The sequence below is a fragment of the Mytilus galloprovincialis genome, chromosome 11 (assembly GCF_965363235.1).
Source record: "Mytilus galloprovincialis chromosome 11, xbMytGall1.hap1.1, whole genome shotgun sequence".
NCBI lineage: Eukaryota > Metazoa > Mollusca > Bivalvia > Mytilida > Mytilidae > Mytilus > Mytilus galloprovincialis.
In genome coordinates, this window is record NC_134848.1 from 79958815 (window position 1) to 79975478 (window position 16664).

The 16664-nt window shown below is 30.5% G+C and overlaps 1 protein-coding gene across 1 annotated transcript in view; it reads left to right on the forward strand.

Annotated features, from left to right (window-relative positions):
- Positions 1-8653: 8653 nt before the first annotated feature.
- Positions 8654-16664, forward strand: part of LOC143050928 (uncharacterized) — a 127075-nt gene continuing 119064 nt past the window's right edge. The window contains exon 1 of the mRNA XM_076224028.1: positions 8654-8722. The gene's annotated coding sequence lies outside the window, so the exon portion shown is untranslated. The remainder of the gene's footprint in view (positions 8723-16664) is intronic.

Consider the following 16664-nt stretch of genomic DNA (forward strand, 5'->3'; position numbering starts at 1 on the left):
TGATGGTATGATACGATGTATTTAATGCTGACCCTTCACAGACACCCTAGTACATCTTTGATGGAATAATATAATGATGGTATGATATAATGTATTTAATGCTGACCCTTCACAAACATTCTAGTACACCTTTGATGGATTACTATAATGATGGTATGATATGATGTATTTAATGCTGACCCTTCACAAACACCCTAATACATCTTTGATGGAATAATATAATGATAGTATGATATGATGTATTTAATGCTGACCCTTCACAAACACCCTAGTACATCTTTGATGGAATAATATAATGATGGTGTGATATAATGTATTTAATGTTGACCCTTCACAAACATTCTAGTACACCTTTGATGGAATACTATAATGATGGTATGATATAATGTATTTAATGCTGACCCTTCACAAACACCCCAGTACACCTTTGATGGAATAATATAATGATGGTATGATATGATGTATTTAATGCTGACCCTTCACAAACACCCTAGTACACCTTTGATGGAATACTATAATGATGGTATGATATGCTGTATTTAATGCTGACCCTTCCTAAACACTTTAGTACATCTTTGATGGAATAATATAATGATGGTATGGTATGATGTATTTAATGCTGACCCTTCACAAACACCCTAGTACATCTTTGATGGAATAATATAATGATGGTATGATATAATGTATTTAATGCTGACCCTTCACAAACATTCTAGTACACCTTTGATGGAATACTATAATGATGGTATGATATGATGTATTTAATGCTGACCCTTCACAAACACTCTAATACATCTTTGATGGAATAATATAATGATAGTATGATATGATGTATTTAATGCTGACCCTTCACAAACACCCTAGTACATCTTTGATGGAATAATATAATGATGGTGTGATATAATGTATTTAATGCTGACCCTTCACAAACACCCTAGTTCATCTTTGATGGAATAATATAATGATGGTATGATATAATGTATTTAATGCTGACCCTTCACAAACACCCTAGTACACCTTTGATGGAATATAATAAGACCACCACAAGATAATGATGGTATGATATAATGTATTTAATGCTGACCCTTCACAAACACCCTAGTACATCCTTGATGGAATACTATAATGATGGTATGATATGATTTATTTAATGCTGACCCTTCACAAACACCCTAGTACACCTTTGATGAAATATAATCAGACCACCACAAGATAATGATGGTATGATATAATGTATTTAATGCTGACCCTTCACAAACACCCTAGTACACCTTTGATGGAATAATATAATGATGGTATGATATGATGTATTTAATGCTGACCCTTCACAAACACCCTAGTACACCTTTGATGGAATATAATAATACCACCACAAGATAATGATGGTATGATATAATGTATTTAATGCTGACCCTTCACAAACACCCTAGTACATCTTTGAAGGAATAATATGATGATGGTATGATATGATGTATGTAATGCTGACCCTTCACAAACACCCTAGTACACCTTTGATGGAATAATATAATGATGGTATGATATGATGTATTTAATGCCGACCCTTCACAAACACCCTAATACATCTTTGATGGAATAATATAATGATGGTATGATATGATGTATTTAATGCTGACCCTTCACAAACATTCTAGTACACCTTTGAAGGAATAATATAATGATGGTATGAGATGATGGATTTAATGCTGACCCTTCACAAACATTCTAGTACACCTTTGATGGAATAATATAATGATGGTATGAGATGATTGATTTAATGCTGACCCTTCACAAATACCCTAGTACATCTTTGATGGAATAATATAATGATGATATGATATGATGTATTTAATGCTGACCCTTGAAAAACACCCTAGTACACCTTTGATGGAATAATATAATGATGGTATGATATGATGTATTTAATGCTGACCCATTACAAACACCCTAGTATACCTTTGCTGGAATAATATAATGATGGTATGATATGATGTATTTAATGCTGACCCTTGACAAACACCCTAGTGCACCTTAGATGGTATAATATAATGATGATATGATATGATGTATTTAATGCTGACCCTTCACAAACACCCTAGTACATCTTTGATGGAATAATATAATGATGGTATGATATAATGCATTTAATGCTGACCCATCACAAACACCCTAGTACATCTTTGATGGAATAATATAATGATTGTATGATATGATGTATTTAATGCTGACCCTTCACAAACACCCTAGTACATCTTTGATGGAATAATATAATGATGGTATGATATGATGTATTTAATGCTGACCAATCACAAACACCCTAGTACATCTTTGATGGAATACTATAATGATGGTATGATATGATGTATTTAATGCTGACCCATCACAAACACCCTAGTACACCTTTGATGGAATAATATAATGATGGTATGATATAATGTATTTAATGCTGACCAATCACAAACACCCTAGTACATCGTTGATGGAATAATATAATGATGGTGTCGTACACAATCATGTGGGTTCCCTTTGAAACAAATTAACGAAGAACTTTGTAATATTGTACCTTACGGTAAAAATATCAGGAAAATCTTTGATAGTTACAACCCATACACAAAATCTACTTGTTTTACCTATTCAAAATAATGAACTTACAAAACCCTTTCTTTGCCTAATAGAGACAAAATATACTGAAGATTCGATACCATTGAATATAAAGTATAAAACACATAACTTAAAACACATATTTAAACAAAAGTTTCATATTCTGATCTAGTTTAAAGCGATGACTAATACCACAAGACTACCTAGGTTCAAAAAGAGAATTGCCAACCGTTGCAAAGAAACCATATGTAGCAATTATATCGCAAATATCAAGTACTTCGAATGATGAACGTGGAACTTTATTATCTGAAAATAATTTCTAATAAAACTGATATAAAAATAAGCTTCAATGACTTTTTAATGACCGAATTGTCTGTCAAATCAGAAAACAATCTTAAGGGTTTTGAGAATGAATTTCATCAAAATTTAACATTTTTTCGTCTGAAGAGAAGGAGAACAAACTGGATTGACGAACAAAAGATTTTGATGGGTTTTGTTTAAAGAAAAGAACAGTTTAGTATCACTCGGGGGATATTGTATAGACATCGTGCATGACCGCATGTATTCGCTAGACATGCTGGATATGTTTTGTTAGTCCGTGTCTGTGTCTGTGTCTGTGTGTTGCATTTTAATGTTGTGTCGTTGTCCTCCTCTTATATTTAAAGCGTTTCCCTCAGTTTTAGTTTGTTACTCCGATTTTGTTTTTTGTCCATGGATTTATGAGTTATGAACAGCGGTATACTACTGTTGCCTTTATTTGTTCATTTTGTTGTTTTGTAGCAGGAATTCTAAACAACAACCATATAGTGAAATAATGTCTCACAAACATTCGATGAAGATATCACTATTTGTAAAATGTCCCCAAACCCATTATATCAATGTCGAGTTTGCGTTCTCCTTGATTGTGTTAGATTTCAAATTTGATATCAATCTAATTGCTCGAATACTGGTTACTTATTTTTGCATATGTGGTGTCGGAAAACAATTACTTTGGAAACAACTAATTGCAAAATACAGTAAACAGAATCAGAATAAAAAAAAATGAATGATTTTTTTCTAAATTTATCATTTACATGTCTGAAAACTGGTTGATACTCTATTTGTTCTAATTGGTTGCTGTTACAATAATTCATACATCTTTTTAATCAATGTATTCTTCATACGATCGCGCGAGTTAGTTCTCTGTGTAGGCCTAGGACTTGTATTATTTCATTATAGACATTAAATTTGTCTACCAGTAGTGATAGTCAACAAATCTGACACTTCTAGATCTAGAATTTGATATAATTCCTAAAATATGTCCGTTTATATTATATTCTAGAATGATGAGAAGCTTGCATGTGTTAAAAAAAATCGACCATGTTTAAACGCGTATGGTATTATTTCAGTAGAAAAGTAAACTTATATCTATGAAACAGGATACTACATATGTTAAAACATCAATAAGGAAGTATTTGTAGTTTACACTGTTTGTATATTTGATTCCTTGAAATTTATATTTATATATTGATTTAGAGTTCTAGAACAAAAACTTCCTCAAATTCATCATATACTATTTATACATTGATTTAAAGTTCTAGAACAAAAACTTCCTCATATTTATCATATACTAGTTATATATTGAATATAGTTTTGAGAACAAAAACGTCCTCGAATTAATCATAAACTACATCCAAATCATTGATATCTTTCTTAGAAACAATAAACAGGGAGATGACACATTACAATCATTACACATCTTATATTTAGAATGAGTATGGAGGTTAAATTGTACAAACACTACACATCATTTAACTAGAATGAGCAGGGAGGACAAATTGTACAAACATTACACATCTTATAACTAGAATGAGCATGGAGGTTAATAGTACAAACATTACACATCTTATAACTATAATGAGCATGGAGGTTAAATTGTACAAAAATTACACATCTTATAACTAGAACGAGCATGGAGATTAAACTGTACAAACACTACACATCTTATAACTGGAATGAGCATGGAGGTTAAATTGTACAAACATTACACAACTTATAACTAGAATGAGCATGGTTCGTTCTTATGTTGTAGTGTTATATCACTGTCCCAGGTTAGGGAGAGGGTTCGGATCCGGCTAACATGTTTAACCTCACCACATTATTTATGTATGTGCCTGTCCCAAGTCAGGAGCCTGTAATTAGTGGTCGTCGTTTGTTTATGTGTGAATTTTTTTTTTTTTTTTTTTTTAATATATATATATATAAATAAGGCCGTTAGTTTTCTCGTTTGAATTGTTTTACATTGTCTTATCGGCGCCTTTTATAGATGACTATGCGGTATGGTCTTTGTTCATTGTTGAAGGACGTACGGTGACCTATAGTTGTTAATGTCTGTGTCATTTTGGTCTCTTGTGGACAGTTGTCTCATTGGCAATCATACCACATATTCTTTTTATGGAGGATAAATTGTCAAAAATTATGATAAAGTCTTTATTTAATAATTTAGTAATATCAAAGTTATTTTTCTTTCGATATGCTCTTATGACATTTTACGGCGAAAAAGCAAATTACATGTTCTTATTATTTAAAAGGAACTTAGTTGTCTCATTGGCATCCATACCACATCATCTTATTTCTAATTATTCTGAATAACTATTTTCTTTTTTTTGCCTGATAAAACAATATTTTTAAGAAAAATTTGGAGAATCCTGAGAAAATTGTGAATCTTTTTATTTTACAAAATTGTGTTCAAGACGAGATTTTGACTAATATTTCAATATAATAAATAAAGTAACATATTTTAGTTCCAATATTTTTAAGGAGTATTGAAAATCTAAAATTGGATTGAAAATCCAGAAATGTCAACAACACACGATTATTATATAATAAAGTTTGATAAAACTGTAGTATGCATGAATATTGGGGTTAATGATGACCTGACACATTTTTTTCTCACAATCTTTCTTAAATGATATATTAACCACTATTTTACGGTTTTCAAGCTCCAATTGGACTGATAAGAACATATGATATATGCAATATGCATATAGATATAAGAAATGTGGTATGAGTTCCAATAAGAAAACTCTCCATCCAAGTCACAATTCGGAAACGGATAAATATAAGCTAACAGCTTGTTTCTAGATCCGATTAATTATTCACTTGACGTATTATTATGTAAATGCCTATTTGTTTGTATTACTTTATCTGAATTTAATGAATAAAATATGTTTACAATAAGTCACAATTTTAAAAGAAAACAATTATGGTCACAGTACGGTGATCAACACGGAGCCTTGGCTCACACCGATCAGCAAGCTATAAAGGGCGCCAAACATTTAGTAGTATTATACCATTCAAACGATCTATATAAAAAAACGAGAAACAATGAATCACATCAACAAACGACAACTACTACGTTTCTGTGTTGAGTGGAGTATCCGTCTCATAGATAATAGAGGATGTGTTCCTACTACACTTAATTACGAAAAAAATCTTTGGAAGGTAGCAAGACCTTTTTTATATATAGTCTGCATCAATTTCATAAATAATACACGATGGTTTTGAAATATAGATTATGCATACTGGCGAAGTTTTGTCTGAATTTTTTAATGTAACTAATTTAACGTAAATATGAATAAAGGCAACAGTAGTATACCGCTGTTCAAAACTCATAAATCCATGGACAAAAAACAAAATCGGGGTAACAAACTAAAACCGAGGAAAACATAGCATTTACCATCAAGTCAAAGACGTACAACACACAACATGTACAATTGACTAACAAATTCAAACAAATAACTAGAATCAATATATAAATGAAACGCATATTGTAATATAATAATTGGGTATAACTCCTAATCTTTTGATATATTATCAGCTAAAATCATTTATATGAAAATCTACGTCATTCAATATCAAACAGAAAAGAAGGTTGTCATTATAAATTGTTTATAAATGATAGTAGAGCTTTAACCTTCACACTAAATGTTTAAAACAACCTTATCGCTATAAACGTAAACATGTCTGGTGTTAAAGTATAAGTTTCCTGAAGACAGGTTTGTGACTAAATGACATATTGTGTATTAATGATGCGATTACATTAGATTTGGAAACAAGTTTAAATGGGCACATGTATAATGCTTACCCTTCCGGAGCACCTGATTTCACTCCCGGTTTTTAGTGGAGTTCATGTTGTTTCTTATCTAATATGAGGCAGGCATTACCTGTAAATGGGGACGAAGTCTGTATGAATTATTTTTTTGTAACTTAAATATTTGTTTAAAAAAAGAAACGGAAATACCGTAACGTTTCCGATTTTGGTTCTGTTGTTAGGGATTTTAGTTGTGACGTTATTTAACTTTAACGTTAAATTATGACGTCATATGCAATGTAAACAAAGAAACGCTATCATCAGGTAACGTTTTCTCGTATCAAGGAATTATTAAAAATGAAATTGGTTCCTTCCTATTTTATACTAGACTGATAAATATATATTTTACTCAAAGTTTCATACAAAAGAGACCGGAAAAAGGAAGTACATTGTACATTTCTGCGCAGGTCCGGGATTTCAAAACACGACATAAAAAAAATTGAACGATTTTGAGTTCATTAGTACAATGAAAAATTCGGGAAATTTTCCCGAATTTTTTTTTTTTATTGAATTTTCTACTGTTATTGGGGACTTCGTCTCCATATTATTTATAACTGCTGATGTAAATGTCCTTTGGTTTTTTTAGTCTTTGTTTACTCCTTGGTTTCAATTGTTATTGTATAATGATATTGTTTTCATATTTTATAAATATTTATATATGTTTAAGACCGCAAACCACTAGCGACATCGCGGGTTCTTGACTGAAGTATTGTACCCATGCCTGTGTTTGGTAGTCGTATTGTGATCAGATCAAGTAATGCTGATTGTAAGGTCGAAGTTTTCTCTGCTGTCAAAATCTTTTTTGTTTTTATATTACAATGAACGTAATATAAAGTAAATTACTAAAATGTAACATAGATATGAAATAACAATTTTAAGAATTAAAGGATATCCTGATAGAAGATGGATTAACAGAAGACAATGCTGTTGTTGAATAACAAAATAGCATGTATATGTATTGCTAAGTCGTTTCACTATTATAAAATGGTAAGGTATTTTATAGCTGACGATGTGATATGGGATTTGCTTATGGTTTAGGGCCGTTCGGTGACCTATAGTTGTCAATTTCTGTGTCATTTAATCACTTGCGGAGAGTTGTTTCATGGTGAAGCATACCACATCTTCTTTTTTATATGAAAAGTTCAAGTGAACATGCATCTTAAATGTCGTTTTCCAATTCAACATTTATAATATTTTTGTATACAATATACAAAGGTAAATCAAACAATGATAAATGCTCCTTTCTTGTCGAAAACAAATCACCCGTTTAAGTGTCCCCGTCGGCACAATGTCCCCGTTTTAGTGTCCCCTCTGTGCACATTGTCCCCGTTTTAATATCCCTTCTCTGCATAATGTCCCCGTTTTTAGTATTCACCCTCTGTAGAATGTATTTTTGACAAAAACGAATTACTATTTATAGCATCTTTCATGCATATAACTTCATCCAATCTATTTAATATTTCAATCCCTGTTTTTGGTATCCACCTTCTGCAGAATGTATTTTTGATAGATACGATGTAATTTGACATCTTATATGTAAATAGCTATTTACCAATCTATTTAAAATTGCAATCCCCGTTTTTTGTATACCCTCTACAGAATGTATTTTCGATAAATACGATATACTAAACACATCTTATATGCATATAACTATTCCATGTTTAGAACTATAAACCAAGCTGTTGAATTCTAAGTGGTTTCTGTTAACTTGTTAATGTTATATAAGCGAAAACTCATCTTCAGTGTTTTAACGAACAATAGTTATAATATGTTGGTTTATTGAAAAAAAAAACATTAACAATGAAGATTGTGTAAGAAATTTACAAACAAATACATAAAAAAGATACAAACAATATCATTCAAACTCTTTGTATACATCAAACTTCTCGATATGTACATATTTCCGTTGACTAAGTGTTTCCTGACGATAGGTCTGTCACAAAATGGCTGCTGACTTCATTATGTGAATGATTTTTTGTGAAACAAGTGAAGGTAGGGACTAATATCATTGTTTTTAATATTTTATAAATAACTAAAGAATAGCAAATGGATTTTTATTCAAATAAGTTTTAACGCCGTATTCCAACATCGAGGTTTGACCTTACGACACACCCGCCTTAATTATGTTAATGATATATAATGGTCAAGTAATAAACTCGTCATTGCGTCGCCTTGTATGCAAAGATGACAGCTCGTGGAGTGATTAAATTGTATACGCTTTCATTGTTCTGTATGTTCCAAAAAGATTAGACGTATAAGTTAAAAAAAATGCATGCATTGTTTAATATATAACACTGCTAAATACCTACAATACATTTTTGATTAAAGAAAAACATAATCTCTGTTCATGCTTATATGTCATGACAGAAAGCTTTTTCATTTTAATTTTGATCATTATGAACATTATGATCTGGGTAAAATCAAACATTCTTTATGATGTCTTTTTCAACATAATTAGAGAAATGTGTATACAGATCGTCATCTTGTACTCAATATTAATGCGAACAGCTCTTCATATTGACATAACGACGTATTGTCAATAATTAATTAGGGCAATTTGAGGGCACTCAAATGGAGTAGAAAAAAATCTAAATGATTAAAAAGTGAAATAAACAAAAATATCGAACTTTAAGGAACATTCCTATGTTTTTCTGGGTAAAGGTATATCCTTATGTGGATACTGATGGATTAAACCTGGTTACAAGGTAGATAACGATCAAACTTGTACATGTACCTTTATAACATTTTGTATCTGTAAATAATGTCTACTAAAACTGATATAAATATAGCCTCCAATGAGTTTTATTTATCGAATTGTCTGTCAGAACAGAAAACAACCTTAAGTTTTTGGAGGATGAATTTCATCAAAATGTTTGGATGTGGTGTCGGAAACAATTACTTTAGAAACAATAATTGCAAAATGTAGTAAACAAAATAGGAATTTAATAACTAATGATTTGTTTTCTAATTTAATGATTTACATGTCCGAAAACTGGTAGATACTCTACATTGTGTATGGATTTGTTCTGATTGGTTGCTATAACAATAATTCATACATGTCTTTTTATTCGATGTATGTGTGCATTCAATATTTCTATATAACCATAGCTCTGGTTTGACTTAATGTTTTGGTCATTCGAGTTTACCAAAAAATCCATCCATTCGTAACATGTGTTCTTTGGTTAGACTTTGCCATTTGATTAGGGACTTTCCATTTTAAATTTTCCCCGGAATTCAGTATTTTTGTGATTTTACACAAGTGTACTTGATACTGCACATTTCTTGGTGTGAGAGAAGAAAAAGTTAGAACATGTGCTATATACAACCAGACCATGCAGACGTGTGTATAATTATCAACGGTACCATTTGTATTGTACCTCATGGGCATGATCCTCAAATATGATCAATATATAAATATGTAAAAACTTAAAACCAAATAAAAACACGAAAGTGCTCATAAACTCGAATGACCAAATAATGAAGTCAAACCAGAGCTATGCTTAATTAGAAATAATCCTAAATATAGTCAAACCATAGAAACAATTCTTAATATATAGTCAAAGCGAAGCTATGTTTAGATAGAAAAAAAATCTAAAGTTAGTCAAACCAGAGCAATTTTTACATGGAACCATTTTTTAATATAGTCAAACCAGGGCGATGTTAAATTAAAACAAATCTGAAGAAATTCAAACCAGAGCGATGATTAGATATAATAAGTACTTAATATAATCAAACTGCAGTTATTTCAGATAGAAATAATCTTGAATATAGCCAAACCAGAGCTATAATTAGATAGAAACAATACTAAATATAGTCAAACCGGAGATATGTTTAGACAGGAACACTCCTTAATTTAGACAAATTTCGAAATATTGTATTTAGATAGGTTGTTTTATAATGTTAAAAGAAATTGTTTAAAAACTATAGCACTATTAAATTACTTTTATAAAAATCCTTGAACTATATTATAAACATAAACATAAGTAAACCAATGTATAGGTAAACCTGAATGAAAACACATTGAGATGTCTAGCCTTTTTACTGATTATAATATGATATTTTCTGCCGTCTTTATGCTGTAATAATAAAATTGGATTACAACATATGGAAAAGTCTACTGTTCTGAAATATTCTGGGTGATACATGTTGTAATGCTAGAATGGGATTACAACATATGGAAAATTCTACTCTTCTCAAATATTCTGTGGGATACATGTTGTAATACTAGAATGGGATTACAAGATATGGAAAATTCTACTCTTCCCAAATGTTCTGCGGGAAACATGTTGTAATACTAGAATGGGTTTACAAGATATGGAAAATTCTCCTCTTCTCAAATATTCTGCGGGATGCATGTTGTAATACTAGAATGGGATTACAAGATATGGAAAATTGTACTCTTATCAAATATTCTGCGGGATACATGTTGTAATACTAGAATGGGATTACAACATATGGAAAATTCTACTCTTCTCAAATATTCTGCGGGATACATGTTGTAATACTAGAATGGGATTACAACATATGGAAAACTCTACTCTTCTCAAATATTCTGCGGGATACATGTTGTAATACTAGAATGGGATTACAGATATGGAAAATTCTACTCTTCTCAAATATTCTGCAGGATACATGTTGTAATACTAGAATGGGATTACAACATATTGAAAACTCTACTCTTCTCAAATATTCTGCGGGATACATGTTGTAATACTAGAATGGGATTACAACATATGGAAAACTCTACTCTTCTCAAATATTCTGCGGGATACAGGTTGTAATACTAGAATGGGATTACAGATATGGAAAATTCTACTCTTCTCAAATATTCTGCGGGATACATGTTGTAATACTAGAATGGGATTACAGATATGGAAAATTATACTCTTCTCAAATATTCTGCGGGATACATGTTGTAATACTAGAATGGGATTACAACATATTGAAAACTCTACTCTTCTCAAATATTCTGTGGGATACATGTTGTAATACTAGAATGGGATAACAACATATGGAAAATTCTACTCTTCTCAAATATTCTGCGGGATACATGTTGTAATACTAGAATGGGATTACAACATATTGAAAACTCTACTCTTCTCAAATATTCTGTGGGATACATGTTGTAATACTAGAATGGGATAACAACATATGGAAAATTCTACTCTTCTCAAATATTCTGCGGGATACATGTTGTAATACTAGAATGGGATTACAGATATGGAAAATATGACTCTTCTTCAACACACCCATTTATAACAGTCGCAGTTTACATGTCCTGCTCTTCAGCATGATTGATCAACTTTGTAGAAGCTAAATTTGAATTGACTACATGTAGTTAATTATATATGCATTCTACTCCTGGTCGAAAATTATTAATTCATGAAGTCCTTAATGCATTGTTGAAGTTTTACTCATTGCCTCAGGGATAGTATTATTGTCCATTCTTCATACTAGTTAGTTATCTGTGTAGGCCTAGAACTTATATCATTTCATTATAGACATTAAATTAGTCTACCAATAGTGATAGTCAAAAAAACTTGACAGCTCTAGATCTAGATTTTATTGATTCCTAAAATATGTCCGTGTATATTATATTTTAAAGTGATGAGAAGTATGCATGTGTTATAAAAACTCAATCATGTTTAAACGCATATGATATTATTTCAGTAGAAAAGTAAACTAATATCTATAAAACAGGAAACTACATTTGTTAAACATCAACAAGGAAGTATTTGTAGTTTACAGAGTTTGTATATTTGATTCCTTGAACTTTATAGTTAGATATTGATTTAAAATTCTAGATCAAAAACTTCCTCATATTCATCATATACTATTTATATATTGAACACAACAAGTATAGCTAGAATGAGCATGGAGGTTAAATTGGTAAACATGTATATAGAATTATATAAAACTGATGCTTTTGTATAATAAAGTCTTGATAGGTAATTTATTAAAGTTATGTTTCTTTCAGTATGCTCTGATGACATTTTACGGCAAAAAGGAAATTACGTTTTCTTATTATTTAAAAGGAACTTAGTTGTCTCATTGGCACGCATACCACATCATCTTATTTCTAGTTAATCAGATTAACTTTTTTCTCTTTTTGCCTGACAAAACAATATTTCTAAGAAAAACTTGGAGAATCCTGAGAAAATTTTGTGTTATTTTAATTTACAAAATTGTGATAAAATCGACGTTTTGACTAGTTTTTCAATATAATAAATAAAGTAACATATTTTACTTCCAATATTTTTAAGGAACATTATGATCTGGGCAAAATCAAACATTATTTATGATGTTTTTTTCAACATAATTAGAGAAATGTGTATACAGATCATCATCAATATATAAATATGTAAAAACTTAAAACCAAATAAAAACACGAAAGTGCTCATAAACTCGAATGACCAAATAATGAAGTCAAACCAGAGCTATGCTTAATTAGAAATAATCCTAAATATAGTCAAACCATAGAAACAATTCTTAATATATAGTCAAAGCGAAGCTATGTTTAGATAGAAAAAAAATCTAAAGTTAGTCAAACCAGAGCAATTTTTACATGGAACCATTTTTTAATATAGTCAAACCAGGGCGATGTTAAATTAAAACAAATCTGAAGAAATTCAAACCAGAGCGATGATTAGATATAATAAGTACTTAATATAATCAAACTGCAGTTATTTCAGATAGAAACAATCTTGAATATAGCCAAACCAGAGCTATAATTAGATAGAAACAATACTAAATATAGTCAAACCGGAGATATGTTTAGACAGGAACACTCCTTAATTTAGACAAATTTCGAAATATTGTATTTAGATAGGTTGTTTTATAATGTTAAAAGAAATTGTTTAAAAACTATAGCACTATTAAATTACTTTTATAAAAATCCTTGAACTATATTATAAACATAAACATAAGTAAACCAATGTAAAGGTAAACCTGAATGAAAACACATTGAGATGTCTAGCCTTTTTACTGATTATAATCAAGACGATTGAATGTTACATGTATCTTTGAAGTCGTGGAAGATTTTACTGTAAAAGTTATATAACAACGTTCATATAAACTGTATTTAACATTAGATATGTAGAATCTATGGTCATGATCGATATGATCCATGCAAATTGTGTCATGACTAAATGGACTAAATCATATACATGTTTAACAATGAGCAACGAAAACAAGATCAATGCTTATTGAAACAGACGTGTTATCATTGCAGTCATAATATTGACACAATAGTATTGTCCTAAAATAATTTTCGTAATCAATTGTTTGAAACCAATTATTATTAACAGCGGCTTGAACTAGACAACGAGGTCAATGATATTGAATGTATGAATTGGTAAGGTCTTCCTCGTTCCGAAGTTTGACGCTATATACAAATAAATGCCAAAATTTGGCATCACTATGTATCGTATGCGCCTTTTATTGAGCAACATAAATATGAGCTTGATAACATTGACCATGTAAACAACATACATCGTTTAAAATACCCAGTATATGTTGGTACTTAATATTACAACTACTGACAACAGACTTATGATATTAATAAAATTAACATAAAAACAATATTCATCTTTTGTATATACCAAGTACTCGTTGTTACTACTCAGCTTTTCAACTTTTTACAGTCTTTAGTTTTCTATGTTGAGTGTAGTTATATATCTAATATACTCCTCTTTACGAATACTAAGTCTGTATATATCGTCCTAATCATGATACATCTTTACACTGGTATTGTGAAAATAAAGGTGAATTGTGTTTCTTGTTCAACATAATTGTATGAATATCAAGATTATGTATATATATATGCGTCACGTCACTGTTTGTAGTGTCCTGTGCTATCGTTAAAGGAAGTTGTCTATTGTTTTTTCTGCGGTCTTTATGCTGTAATAATAAAATTGGATTACAACATATGGAAAAGTCTACTGTTCTGAAATATTCTGGGTGATACATGTTGTAATGCTAGAATGGGATTACAACATATGGAAAATTCTACTCTTCTCAAATATTCTGTGGGATACATGTTGTAATACTAGAATGGGATTACAAGATATGGAAAATTCTACTCTTCCCAAATGTTCTGCGGGAAACATGTTGTAATACTAGAATGGGATTACAAGATATGGAAAATTCTCCTCTTCTCAAATATTCTGCGGGATGCATGTTGTAATACTAGAATGGGATTACAAGATATGGAAAGTTGTACTCTTATCAAATATTCTGCGGGATACATGTTGTAATACTAGAATGGGATTACAACATATGGAAAATTCTACTCTTCTCAAATATTCTGCGGGATACATGTTGTAATACTAGAATGGGATTACAACATATGGAAAGTTCTACTCTTCTCAAATATTCTGCGGGATACATGTTGTAATACTAGAATGGGATTACAACATATTGAAAACTCTACTCTTCTCAAATATTCTGCGGGATACATGTTGTAATACTAGAATGGGATTACAACATATGGAAAACTCTACTCTTCTCAAATATTCTGCGGGATACATGTTGTAATACTAGAATGGGATTACAGATATGGAAAATTCTACTCTTCTCAAATATTCTGCGGGATACATGTTGTAATACTAGAATGGGATTACAACATATTGAAAACTCTACTCTTCTCAAATATTCTGCGGGATACATGTTGTAATACTAGAATGGGATTACAACATATGGAAAACTCTACTCTTCTCAAATATTCTGCGGGATACATGTTGTAATACTAGAATGGGATTACAGATATGGAAAATTCTACTCTTCTCAAATATTCTGCGGGATACATGTTGTAATACTAGAATGGGATTACAGATATGGAAAATTATACTCTTCTCAAATATTCTGCGGGATACATGTTGTAATACTAGAATGGGATTACAACATATTGAAAACTCTACTCTTCTCAAATATTCTGTGGGATACATGTTGTAATACTAGAATGGGATAACAACATATGGAAAATTCTACTCTTCTCAAATATTCTGCGGGATACATGTTGTAATACTAGAATGGGATTACAGATATGGAAAATATGACTCTTCTTCAACACACCCATTTATAACAGTCGCAGTTTACATGTCCTGCTCTTCAGCATGATTGATCAACTTTGTAGAAGCTAAATTTGAATTGACTACATGTAGTTAATTATATATGCATTCTACTCCTGGTCGAAAATTATTAATTCATGAAGTCCTTAATGCATTGTTGAAGTTTTACTCATTGCCTCAGGGATAGTATTATTGTCCATTCTTCATACTAGTTAGTTATCTGTGTAGGCCTAGAACTTATATCATTTCATTATAGACATTAAATTAGTCTACCAATAGTGATAGTCAAAAAAACTTGACAGCTCTAGATCTAGATTTTATTGATTCCTAAAATATGTCCGTGTCTATTATATTTTAAAGTGATGAGAAGTATGCATGTGTTATAAAAACTCAATCATGTTTAAACGCATATGATATTATTTCAGTAGAAAAGTAAACTAATATCTATAAAACAGGAAACTACATTTGTTAAACATCAACAAGGAAGTATTTGTAGTTTACAGAGTTTGTATATTTGATTCCTTGAACTTTATAGTTAGATATTGATTTAAAATTCTAGATCAAAAACTTCCTCATATTCATCATATACTATTTATATATTGAACACAACAAGTATAGCTAGAATGAGCACGGAGGTTAAATTGGTAAACATGTATATAGAATTATATAAAACTGATGCTTTTGTATAATAAAGTCTTTATAGGTAATTTATTAAAGTTATGTTTCTTTCAGTATGCTCTGATGACATTTTACGGCAAAAAGGAAATTACGTTTTCTTATTATTTAAAAGGAACTTAGTTGTCTCATTGGCACGCATACCACATCATCTTATTTCTAGTTAATCAGATTAACTTTTTTCTCTTTTT